The sequence below is a fragment of the Pelobates fuscus genome, chromosome 2 (genome assembly GCF_036172605.1).
Source record: "Pelobates fuscus isolate aPelFus1 chromosome 2, aPelFus1.pri, whole genome shotgun sequence".
NCBI lineage: Eukaryota > Metazoa > Chordata > Amphibia > Anura > Pelobatidae > Pelobates > Pelobates fuscus.
In genome coordinates, this window is record NC_086318.1 from 14,374,339 (window position 1) to 14,388,503 (window position 14,165).

Genomic DNA, 14,165 nt, shown 5'->3' on the forward strand with positions numbered 1-14,165 from the left:
GGTGGGGAAGATATTAATATACACAAAATATCTTTCCTGCCTGCAGAATTAGCAATATGCAAATCTACCCGAATTGCTGCTACCAACAGAGGGCGCTATACAGGCTCCATAGCCAAATTCTCTTCGATGGTAGAAAGCATCAGCATGACAGGGGAGCACACACACAATTAACAATAAATACCGTACTTATTGGCGTATAACACGCACTTTTTCTCCCTGAAAATAGGGGGCAAATGATGTGTGCGTGTTATATGCCGATATACATATTTTTCGCTCCATAAGACGCACTTTTTTCCCCCTCAAAAGTGAGGGGCGTCTTATGGAGCGAATGTGAAGGTTTACTTACCTGTCTTGAAGCGTGGGCTGGTGTTCAGCGCGCACCGCGGTACTGGAACTTCAATTTCAGGTTCCGGTTTCCGGCGGGACTGAAAGGAAGTGCGCACTCAGTGTGCACACTTCCTTTCAGTCCCGCCGGAAACCGGAACCTGAAATTTAAGGTTCTGTACCGCGGTGTGCGCTGTGAAGCCGGCCCACGCTTCAAGACAGGTAAGTAATTATGGGACAAGGGGAGGGAAAGTGCACTATGGGGCAAGGGGAGGGGGGGACACTATGGGAGGGGGGAGAACACTATGGGATGAGGGGGGAACACTATGGGAGGGGGTGGAAAATACTATGGGGGGGGAGAATACTATGGAAAGGGGGGGACACTATGGGATGAGGGTGGGGGAACACTATGGGAGGGGGGAGAATTCTATGGGAGGGGGGGAAACTTCCTTCTTAAAATGAGGTGTGTGTTATACGCTGGGCGTGTTATATGCCGATAAATATGGTACATAATACACATACATTACACACACACACCCTGCACCCACAATGGACACATGGTGACTTAAACATAGGAGCAGTCCAGGGTTCTACATAAAATGTCCTTATGAAACCCCAGGTGATGGTGACTACCGTCACATCAAGTATATTAGCCCAGTTAGAACAATGTAAGTCTTTTTTAAATATCAGTACACATTACTGTTTATCGAGATGATTCAGAGAAATGTAGCATTCTATGCTAGACTCCTCTCTGGTCGCCTAGAGCAAGTAGACTTGTTCCTTTAAGCAAAGCTCATTATGAAAGATACTAATGATCAGACACTACAAAAAGTCACACTCAGCCACAGGAGACCTGGAATAATAATCAATCACACTCACACCACGTCCCGCACAGATAAGGCGCTCCAGGAAATAAATTGTATAATGGATAGAAATTCCTCTATTGCGTTCAGCAAAGCATTCTGCAGCTCTCAGCTAATCTTTTCTGGTTCCCAAATCTCTAACTTTACAAAACATGCAATTAATCAATATTCACCCTATTTTCCTGATCTTTTCAAATCTCGTTTCATAATTAAAAAAAAAAAATGATCTTGTCACTGGAACACATGGAACGTCATCCCAAGCCGAGTAAAACCTGCTAAACCTTGCATAATGCAGAACCTGCTATTTCTATAAAATAGAATTTGGCAGCCGGAGGCAGACTGAGATTTCATCGTGTTGCCTTTAATATTTTCTGTGCTGCAGATTAACCGGGGACATTTACTCCAAGATACAAGTGTTTAGCATTAAAATTTCACTTTTTCTTTGAGAAATGTGGTTTATGTGCTCAATATGCAGGGGAAGCCAGGCTGATCTTTGCTTGTCTGAGCTGGTAAGATGATCCTCATTATATTATTTATGAGATATCATAAACACAGTGCAGAAACTATACATTCCGAGTCTATAAAATGCTCAGATAGTCAGCACTCTTGGCTAGATTTAGAGCAAGCCATTATAGAACCTATTTTTACCCCATGCTGGGCAATAACATATGTGCCTCAGCGGATTTAGTGCATCTCCTTGTGAGTGCATTCGTGAGGGTTTGGACCACATATATATGGAAAAACATGCTGCAGGTAAGTGGTTTTTCCCTTGACAAGATTAACAGAGAACGAGGGAGGCCGGGATGTCTGTTACTGCTGTTAGTGAAGGGAAATTATTAAGGTCTGTGGGACCTTCTGGACATGGCATGGGCTGGGAGTGGTGTTTGTTGTAAAGATCTGTAATTTTACTGAGCAGGCTATTTATTCAATACATGCAGTAGAGCTTGTAACAAATTAATATATATATATATATATATATGTATGTAAGGAAGTACCCTACCGTCTGTTATAGAATTACCTTGAGTATTAAGTTGCTGTTATTGTATCGGATTCCGTTTCCCCATTGAATTGTGTTTACAACGGTGATGACAACAATCATCGGAACTTTAGGGTTACGGGGAGGGTTACAATTAGGGACTCATTTTTTATTTCAAGTTTACTGACACCTATGGAAAAAACTTACATTTATAATAAAATCTAGATTTAATTTTATGACTTCTAAGATAAGAAAACGAAGTGAGAGAGACTAAATTAGATACTAACCCTAATTGTAACCCTAAATGTCCTAGGTCCCAGTGCTACAGTGAAGTCCCTAACTGAAAGATCAGTGTAACAGTAACTTTACCCACCTTGTAGGACCTCACCGAGCACCACTCATGAGAAGCTGTGCAGAGTGGAGATCCTGATGATTGCCGATCGCTGGGGGAAACATTACTCAACAAGGAAACGAAATTCGATAGAACAACATTGAAGAGACGCTCCTTACATTAACATTTCCTATCAAATCAAACTGGTACTGAGGAATTCCGTCACAATAACGACATGGATATAAAAACAGAGCTATACGACAGGTCAAGTTTACAGTCAAATCCTGTCGTTTTTTTTTGTTTTTTTTTACTGTAGAAAGAATGTTCACGAGTTATTATTATTATTATCGCCATTTATATAGCGCCTACAGATTCCGTAGCGCTTTACAATATCACAGTGTTTTCTGTAAATGTATCACTTCTTATAGCCTGTTCAATGTGTCAAAAATATTTGAACGCCAGAGAGGAAGTGACTTTGTTTAGACTACATCTCCAATAGTTATTTTCCAGGATCAGACATGTAAAAAAAAATTGCAAAAAATATAGCAGAACTGCAACTGAACGGGCTGTGTTTTGATATCCTGGGTGTGTAGGAGGTTCACACAAGTAATGGTCTCTAGGAAGGGAAGTGAGGCATAGGAGTAGGGATATTATACAGCCTCCTAACCAGATATCACGTGGTCACAACTTGAATTGTGCTTCTCAGCGAGGTGATGGTGTAAGTGATGTGAAGGTACAGCGAGGGAAAAAAGTATTTGATCCCCTGCTGATTTTTAACATTGTCCTGTCCCCTTAGCAGAAAGACACCCCAAATCATGGTGTTCTTGGGGTCATAGGCAGCATTCCTCCTCCTCCAAACACAGCGAGTTGAGTTCATGCCAAAGAGCTTGATTTTGGTCTAATCTGACCACAACACGTTTACCCAATTCTCCTCTGAATCATTCTGATGTTCATTGGCAAACTTCAGACGGGCCTGTATATGTGCTTTCTTGAGCAGGGGGACCTTGCGGGCGCTGCAGGATTTCAGTCCTCCACGGCGTAGTGTGTTACCAATTGTTTTCTTGGTGACTATGGTCCCAACTGCCTTGAGATCATTAACAAGATCCTCCCATGTAGTTCTGGGCTAATTCCTCACCATTTTTATGCTCATTGAAACTCCACAAGGTGAGATCTTGCATTGAGCACCAGACCAAGGGAGACTGACCGTTATTTTGTGTTTCTTCCATTTGTGAATAATCGCACCAGCTGTTGTCACCTTTCACCAAGCTGCTTGGTGATGGTCTTGTAGCCCATTCCAGCCTTGTGTAGGTCTACAATCTTGTCCCTGACATCCTTGGACAGGTCTTTGGTCTTGGCCATGGTGGAGAGTTTTGAATCTGATTAATTGATTGCCGCTCTGGACAGGTGTCCTTAATAGAGGTAACAAGCTAAGATTAGGGGCACTCCCTTCAAGAGAGTGCTCATAATCTTAGCTCCTTACCTGTATAAAAGACACCTGGGAGCCAGAAATCTTGCTGATTGATAGGGGATCAAATACTTATTTCACGCATTGACACGCAAATCAATTTATAACTTTTTTGACATGCGTTTTTCTGGATTTTTTTTTGTTATTCTGTCTCTCACTGTTAAAATACACCTACCAATCTGGGGCGGAGCCAGCGCCAGAGACAGCAAGACACACATTGCCGCAGCTCCGTCGGCTAATCCAGCTAAATACCGATATCGGCCCCGAAAAACACACACAGCTCCACTCTAAAGAGCCCCACGTGTGCTCTTCGGTATGGGGAAGAAAACAAAAAAGTCACGAGTGGACCCCGGCCCGGGTTCCCAAGATATTGGGGCTTATATGCGCACGGCCATGCGGACAGACTTTCCAAAGATGGCGCAGGTTGAGCCCTATTCCTCTCATTCGTCGGACGACGATGGCCTGCTCACCGAATTATCCGCTGCAGCACCGGCTCGGATAAAGCCCAAGTTGCCCATAGAGCTGGGGGACACTGCTCCGGCTACGAAAGCCGATATAAAGGCCCTGATGAAGGACATCCAAGCTATGTTTCAGGCTGACATGGCGCAGGTACGAGGGGAAGTTTCCACGCTTACCAGCAAGGTGAACTCAGTGGAAGAAAATGTCCACAATATCAAAGCGGCACAAACGATCGCAGATACAGCCTTACACTCACTGCAGCAGCAATGCAATGCACTGACAGCAGAACTAGCCAATATGGAGGACAGAGCTAAAGCACGCAACCTGAGAATCCGGGGAATCCCCGAAACAATCACTGCAGCCGAGCTGCCTCACTACTGCAGACGGCTTATAGCCACCCTCCTCTTACCTAAACAAGCGAAACAACTGGGAATAGACTCCTGCTTTCGCCTGCCCAGGGCCAGCAAAGCACCAAAAGAAGCCCTGAGTGATGTACTTATAAAATTGGTCAGAGACTCTGACCGGGGGGTGCTCATGGGGTCAACAAAAGGCTCTCCTACGGTTCCCTTTGAAGGGGCTCACCTGGCGTTTTTCCGGGACTACTCCAGACATACCCTAACATGGAGGAGATCTTTCAAGCAAATTGCACAGCAACTTCGGGACAATTCCATACCATACAAGTGGGGACTGCAATGCCTGCTGGCGGAAAAAGAAGGCAAGATGTACCCTCTTCTACATGTATCGGATGCTCCGGTTTTCCTCGAAGCTCTTGGGGTGCCGACTACAGCTTTACAAGCGGTGCAAGGCCCAACGTGGAATGTGGCCAATATCAGACCTTTCGTGCCCAGGGGACTTGTGCAAAGCAACACCGAACCCCCCGCATGAAGGCGATGACCGCTGCTATACCGGGACTATATTTACACTAATTTCAGATCTGTTTTCACTGTATATTTCCATGGACACATTAACAGGATATTCGTTACGTTTAAGTTTGTTTTTGTTTTATGTGTTTCCTAGTTTGTAAATACCCATAACTTCCTACTGGCTCCGTAAGCTTATAGTCAGACACCTAGCCTAGAATACACTCCCCCCCCACAACTTTAATTGGGACGTGCAAGCTCACACTCACACTTGTACGAGCTATTAGTAACACGCCCCGAGACCGACCTACTACGGCCTGCACTTACACCAGCTACCACAAAAAACGCAGTAGGCCACGACTGCTCCTCTGACCAAGCGACATCTTATTAGCACAAGCGCCTTAGTGAACGATCGACATGCCCAATATGGTAAGAGATCAGGACGCACCCCGCTCTTAGCAAGCACCCTCCAGACCGAACCGCACCTACCATGGCGCAGACATGAGGGAACCTAGCAAACAAATAAACCTAAAACAGGGTTAACATAATGCATGTGTTATTGTACTATATATTGAAAATGTACCTTATGTTGTTCAAAATCTCTTTAACACAAACTGAAAAATTCTGTATTCAAATACCCGCAAAAATAAAGAATTACAAAAAAAAATACACCTACCATTAAAATGATAAACTGATCATTTCTTTGTCAGTGGACAAACGTTCAAAATCAGCAGGGGACCAAATACTTTTCCCCTCACTGTAAGTATGTACTATACATACATACCTCCTCTGCACTATTCACTCCAGTAAGCTATTCAGTAGTGACTACTGGGGAGAAGGGGTGAGGAAGTTGTAGAGAATTGATAGCACTGCATTAAACATCTTCATTATGGGAAATCAGTGCCAACGTAACTCCAAGTCAGATGACATGCACTTTACTTCATTATCAGTCAGCCAAAGTGCTGGTTGTGATTGATGATACTTCGCTAAAGAAAATAAGCCACAGTTGCTCTAAAACCCTCTGCACATCTCTGAGATAAAATATCTAATAAAGGCTTGACGTGTCTTGTCATATCATTAAATGATCGCGATTAGCTATTATTAGCTCGTTACGCACAAATATTACTTCCATGCTATTAAAACCAAACCGGATATTATCAAAAACCAATACAAGAAAAGGGTTTATCTAAAACGATGTATATGCGCGAAATCTACTCAGCGAGACTTATTGTGTGTGTGCAAAGTCTCATCAATATGACTGAACGCACATACGATATTCTATTGGCTTATCTGGATAATCAAAGTCACAATCAAATGATTTTACAATTATCACTGTTAGTTCTTGGAGCTCATTTTATATTTATTCATATATGTTATCAAATTGATTTGATCCCCATAAATGATTTTCTACATTCAATTAGATTATCACATTTATGATTTTACAATTAAACTATTTATACATCTTATTAGATTTTTTTTAAATGATTGATGATTTATTTTCCTATATATAATCAATATTTGTGAGACCGTATATCTTCTTATGTATTGAATGAATCACTATATATTGTTCCGCACGATTTTATAAGTATTTGTCAGGAACTTGTGTCCGCTGGCGCATACTAACAATAAAGTTATTTGTGCTCCAGGCTAGACGCATGTGCGTGCGTGGGGGGACAGGGGAGCGTGATGGCGCTAGGTGTCTCGTTCCATGCGGTTTTGCGCACGCACGCACGCCAGTAGGAGGCGCAAAATATCACATTTAAACAATGGATTAAAAGATGATATACAGCTCTCGAAAGAGTCCGATAGGACTAAACGCATGAAGCCTAACAAGTACTCTGACAAGACTGTATCCACGTTCTACCATTTTCTTCATAGACTGGTCGAATCTACTGGTACCCTGAGGTACAACTGGCAGCTGTATACTTTATGGGAACAAAGCCCTTTTGTGGCTGAAATGCTTATTTGTACATTAAGGAATATTTCTTATTGTGCCATTTATTTGTGAGTGTATTTTTAATTGTTTTTCTTTTCAAACGTGTTCTTATAAAATGCTACACTATAAGTTATCTCATTGTATGTCTTTTCATGTTATCCCCTACCATCCGAGTGGTAGCTATAATCACTCATCGATGAAAGTGGCGCCCTACACTGTATATGGTTTTTAACTATACAGAACTGTTTTTGTTTCTTGCAGCTCAGTTCAAGCTGATGTGCTTCAATAAAATAAATATTTTTCAGTTTCTTGTTTGGTGTGTTTCCTCGGTCTGCGCTCAGATGAGAGGAGGCGAGCTGCAGATAGCAGGAAAATAGTTTTAGTGTCTCCGCATAGAGAAATCAATAACTGAACAAGCCTGTCGTATAATCAGGAAGTGACAATGGAAATAGCCCAAGTGACAACACTGGAATAAACACGAGCAATTAGACAGCAAGGGCTGTGTTATCGGACTGGGCAGACAGCATCATATTATGCCACTGGGAGCCATAATCATTTCTTAACATCTCACATAAGACAAATCAGTTCGAGCGGAAAAAAAAAGTACTGAAAGAGAAATTACACAGAAATAGTAGGAGTAATAATCTGTATAAAACACAGTGTGTCACCGGCCACCGGGATAGACAGGAAATACTAAGATAACATTCTAAAAGATGGCTGCTTGCAATGTCACTAAAATGGGGACTTTTAACAATATATAAACTGTCCAAGTGTGCTGAGGGTTTGACTCTGACATCCTGATGCCTAGTTTTTCAGCAGATGGATTGAATGAGAGAATGAAAAGCGCGCAGGACAGGGGGAGGTATCTGAAATCTAGAGAAACAAGACAAGAAAGATCACAGGAAGGGCTGACAGATAATTTATATAATTTTTTATATAGCACCAACATATTCTGCAGTGTTGTACAGTTACACTGTGAGGATATATAAAAACAACTGACACACAAAATAATGATGCACAGCAGGTTCAACTCAAACCAGCTTCCAATTTAGGAGGAGGTGGGGTAAAAGGTCACAGGGAGAATAAGAAAATATCATATGGAGGTGCGAGAATGAACGGACTATGGAAAAATATCAGATGGAGGTGAGAAAATGAACGGACTATGGAAAAATATCAGATGGAGATGAGAGAATGAAAGGACTATGGAAAAATATCATATGGAGGTGAGAGAATGAAAGGACTATGGAAAAATATTAGATGGAGGTGAGAGAATGAACGGACTATGGAAAAATATCAGATGGAGATGAGAGAATGAACGGAGTATGGAAAAATATCAGATGGAGGTGAGAGAATGAACGGACTATGGAAAAATATCAGATGGAGGTGAGAGAATAAATGGACTATGGAAAAATATCAGATGGAGGTGAGAGAATGAACGGACTATGGAAAATATCAGATGGAGGTGAGAGAATGAACGGACTATGGAAAAATATCAGATGGAGGTGAGAGAATGAACGGACTATGGAAAAATATCAGATGGAGGTGAGAGAATGAACGGACTGTGGAAAATATCAGATGGAGGTGAGAGAATGAACAGACTGTGGAAAATATCAGATGGAGGTGAGAGAATGAACGGACTACGGAAAAATATCAGATGGAGGTGAGAGAATGAACGGACTATGGAAACACAGACGAAGTATGGAAGAATGAAAGCTTATGATAGAAGATTTAGTGACCTTATATAGAAATGGTGGGAATTACATAGGGCAGGAAGATAACTCATAGAACCAAGTGATTGAGAAGGGAAGTTATTCTACTAGCTGATTGTATGATTGAGCACATGGAGTTTGATATCTGCCCCAGAAATAAAGTGTAAGCCCTACGTTCAAGTCACTGGATACAGTAACTGGTCTCAGCTCTAAGTGATACAGCTCGGGAACATAAACTTTATTATTAGCTTATTGTAATAATGGGGCTGGCAGGGCTATCAGGCTATCATTATTCCTGGACTATCAGGGATTAACTGGAGAATCACAGGTGCTCCTGATGTAATGCTAAGCATTATGGGAGTTGTAGTTTAACAGAGCTGGTGCTCTCCAGTTTGACTGTCGTGTAACGATGTTATCAGGTCAGCCTGCAGTTTGCCTGGAGCCAGCCCTGACATAAAGCATTATTCTGGTGGGATTTGCAGCCAAGCTCTCCGTTACCATCACACGGAGCGCCATGCTGAGACACGCACTCACCGCTGAGCTTACATAACCCGCAGCACTTCCAGAAAAAAAAACAGTTCCCAGCACACATTATTATTCAGTGTATTTACTCAGCTTTTAAATATTTCAACATTCTGTCAGCTCTTGCTTCCATCTCATTCTTCAAAAATCTGCGTCAACACGGCAGCTGCAAAGGTTTCTTCTCATGCAGTAATGTCTTCATCATCCAGCCCTCCAGATTATCACTTAATCATCCAGCCCTCCAGATTATCACTTCATTATCCAGCTCTCAAGATTATCACTTCATCATCCAGCCCTCCAGATTATCACTTCATCATCCAGCCCTCCAGATTATCACTTCACCATCCAGCCCTCCAGATTATCACTATATTATCCAGATCTCCAGATTATCACTTCATCATCCAGCTCTCCAGATTATCACTTCATCATCCAGCCCTCCAGATTATCACTTCATTATCCAGCTCTCCAGATTATCACTTCATTATCCAGCTCTCCAGATTATCCCTTCATCATCCAGCCCTCCAGATTATCACTTCATCATCCAGCCCTCCAGATTATCACTTCATCACCCAGCCCTCCAGATTATCACTTCATTATCCTGCTCTCCAAATTATCACTTCATCATCCAGCCCTCCAGATTATCACTTCATTATCCTGCTCTCCAGATTATCACTTCATCATCCAGCTCTCCAGATTATCACTTCATCATCCAGCCCTCCAGATTATCACTTCATTATCCAGCTCTCCAGATTATCACTTCATCATCCAACACTCCAGTTTTTCACTTCATTATCCAGCCCTCCAGATTATCACTTCATTACCCAGCTCCCCAGATTATCACTTCATTATCCAGCCCTCCAGATTATCACTTCATTATCCAGCTCTCCAGATTATCACTTCATCATCCAGCCCTCCAGATTATAATTTCATTATCCAGCTCCCCAGATTATCACTTCATTATCCAGCCCTCCAGATTATCACTTCATTATCCAGCTCTCCAGATTATCACTTCATCATCCAGCCCTCCAGATTATCACTTCATCATCCAGCCCTCCAGATTATCACTTCATTACCCAGCTCTCCAGATTATCACTTCATTATCCAGCCCTCCATATTATCACTTCATTACCCAGCTCTCCAGATTGTCACTTCATCATCCAGCCCTCCAGATTATCACGTTATCATCCAGCCCTCCAGATTATCACTTCATTATCCAGCCCTCCAGATTATCAATTCATCATTCAACACTCCAGATTATCACTTCATCATCCAGTCCTCCAGATTATCACTTCATCCTTCAACACTCCAGATTATCACTTCATTATCCAGCTCTCCAGATTATCACTTCATCATCCAGCCCTCCAGATTATAACTTCATTATCCAGCTCTCCAGATTATCACTTCATCATCCAGCCCTCCAGATTATCACTTCATCATCCAGCCCTCCAGATTATCACTTCATCATCCAGCCCTCCAGATTATCACTTCATCATCCAGCCCTCCAGATTATCACTTCATCACCCAGCTCTCCAGATTATCACTTCATCATCCAACTCTCCAGATTATCACTTCATCATCCTGCCCTCCAGATTATCACTTCATTATCCAGCCCTCCAGATTATCACTTCATCATCCAGCCCTCCAGATTATCACTTCATTATCCAGCCCTCCAGATTATTACTTAATTATCCAGCTCTCCAGATTATCACTTTATCATCCTGCTCTCCAGATTATCACTTCATTATCCAACACTCAAGATTATTACTTCATTATCCAGCTCTACAGATTATCACTTCATCATGCAGCTCTCCAGATTATCACTTCATAACCCTGCTCTCCAGATTATCACTTCATTATCCAGCCCTCCAGATTATCACTTCATAACCCTGCTCTCCAGATTATCACTTCATTATCCAGCCCTCCAGATTATCACTTCATCATGCAGCTCTCCAGATTATCACTTCATAACCCTGCTCTCCAGATTATCACTTTATTATCCAGCTCTCCAGATTTTAACTTCATTATCCAGCCTTCCAGGTTATCACTTGATCATCCAAAACTCCAGATTATCACTTCACTATCCAGCCCTCCAGATTATCACTTCATCATGCAGCTCTCCAGATTATCACTTCATAACCCTGCTCTCCAGATTATCACTTTATTATCCAGCTCTCCAGATTTTAACTTCATTATCCAGCCTTCCAGGTTATCACTTGATCATCCAAAACTCCAGATTATCACTTCACTATCCAGCCCTCCAGATTATCACTTCATCATCGAACACTCCAGATTATCACTTCACTATCCAGCTCTCCAGATTATCATTTAATCGTTCAGCTCTCCAGATTATCACTTCATCATCCAGCTCTGCAGATTATCACTTCATCATCCAGCTCTGCAGATTACACTTCATCATCCAGCCCTCCAGATTATCACTTCATCATCCAGCTCTCTAGAATTCTAAAAGCCCAAACCCTACAAGCACTCGAACCATTAGATTTAGTTTACTATCCCACCCTTGATTGCTAGCTTAGTCAGCAGTCTGACAGGTTTATACCGAAAACTATCATACAGAGAAGTCATATTAAGAGGGGCGTGTCTTGGCCACCATCTTTGATGGCCACGTTTTAGAGAGGCTCCTGGACAAGGGGGGCAATTTAACTCAAAAAGTGCCAATTTCAACTTTAATGAAGTAATTCTATCAATGAATATTAACAGCTAATAAGAATCCTAACATGGAGAAGCAGAAGAAACCTGAAAAATCCGTACCTGCAATAAAGAAATCGGGAGCAGGAGCTGCTGGGGTGAGTAAGGGTGCCCAGGCTCACTCCCCTGCTTCAAAATCCGGCTCGCGGCTGGTTTCGCCGCTTAAAATCTCATTGGTGGCGCCGGGGAAATCCCTCCCCACCTCCCTCCCGGTCTCCCATGTCAAATCTTATGCCTGTGCGGTCGCGACCCGCTCGCAGCATCCAGAGAGCGGCGGGACCGCGGCCGCACTAGCCGACGCCTCTGTGTGCGGCTCAGAGTGCTCCGAGCACTCTGCATGCTCGGAGCACAAAGCTGTGTCTCCCGCGAGCGGCAAGGACCACCCAGCAAGCCGCTCGCGGTCTCAGCATAGAGCAGCCCGGTCACTCACTTACAAAAGTGACCGGGCTGCAAGTAAAGGGGAGGGTAGTGTGAGGTCTCGCTCCCCATCGGGATCCTCGGCCTCTAGGTTGTCGGTCCCGGTGGGGGGGGGCTCTGCTATCCGACCCAAAATTCTTAAAGGGACAGTAAGGGCTATGGAAAGCCCAAATGTACAAAATATGGAAATAGGAGCTGAAATGCTCCAAACAAGTACTTTCTCTGCACTACCACAGAGAAAAGGTCAAGATGCCACAACAAAGATGGCTGCCAGACCAGACATTGCATATTCCACTCCCAAGATGGCCACTGCCACCTCCAATATGACTACCACCACATTTATAGCAGCGACTTACAATCCGAATATGCCACCTGAATTGGCAGATGATCTGCCACCATCAGCTGGCATGATAATACAACTAATTAAAGATTTGAGAGTCGATCTGAAAAACGACTTTAAGAAAGACTTTGACACTTTATACGGAGCCATGGAGGGCATTAATCAGCGGACGGAAATAATAGAGAATAGATTGCACTCTCAAGAGCAATCTCACCTGGATTTGGTTGAAACTGTAAAAGAGCTTCAGAAGCAAGTACACCAACAAGCGGAAAAGTTAGCGGACGCCGAGGACAGAAGTAGGCGTAATAACCTAAGGATCAGGGGGATCCCTGAAAATATAGACTCTCTGGAATTACAAAGTTATTTCCAGGCAATGGTGAAGTCAGCTCTACCAACTGCTAAAAATACAGATCTGCTACTGGACCGCATCCATAGATTGCCCAAACCCGGTAATGCGCCTGCGGCTGCACCCAAAGATGTGATAGTGAGATTTCACTATTACCACATTAAAGAGGAATTTCTGGGTGCAGTACGCACGTCAGGTCTCACGGGGGACTACAGCGGTATGAAGGTCTTCCAAGACTTCTCTGCCCAAACAATGAGGCGACGCAGAGAATTTCAACTTTTTACCGCGGATCTAAGACGAAGAGGGATAAGATATAGATGGGGATTCCCGGTTAAAGTCCTTTTCCGCATGGATGGCAGGAATTTCATAATCACGTCGCCTGAGGAAGGAATGGAACTCATCCAATCCATGAATAGAAGCCAGGTATCGCCTCATAGACTCTCGCCTTCTACTCCTCTGCAGGCCAGTAAGAGAAGCAAATCTGACACTTCCTGAGTTTCCAGTTTATAGAGCTACAGTCTTCATTTTCCACGGTCGTAAATCGTTCGACACTTCAAGTTTAGATGTTCTTCCTATCTTCACTAAGGAATTTTATTTACTTTTTTTTTATATACGTTTATTTTCGTGATTTTTTTCTCTCTCTTGATTTTTATGGCTTGGTTCCGAGAAAACTTTCTCTGCAACAGACTATTGAGTCCTGCTCCAGTCTGGAGATTTAACGGGATTACTTTGTATCTTGACTTGTTTCTCCTCGTTATGACTGTCCTTAGAGTTTGCACACCAATGATTATTTGATATGCAACTTAACAGTTTATTTCAGAAATCGATTTGACCACTTAAATATTTCCAAATTTTCACAATCAATATTATTTTGTGTTTTTTTTTATTTATTTATTATTATTTTTTATTTT

General features: G+C 42.7%; 1 protein-coding gene across 2 annotated transcripts in view; it reads right to left on the reverse strand.

Moving 5' to 3' along the window:
* OTOF (otoferlin) overlaps positions 1-14,165 on the reverse strand; it is a 338,353-nt gene that overhangs the window by 255,157 nt on the left and 69,031 nt on the right. The gene's annotated exons all lie outside the window — the stretch shown is intronic.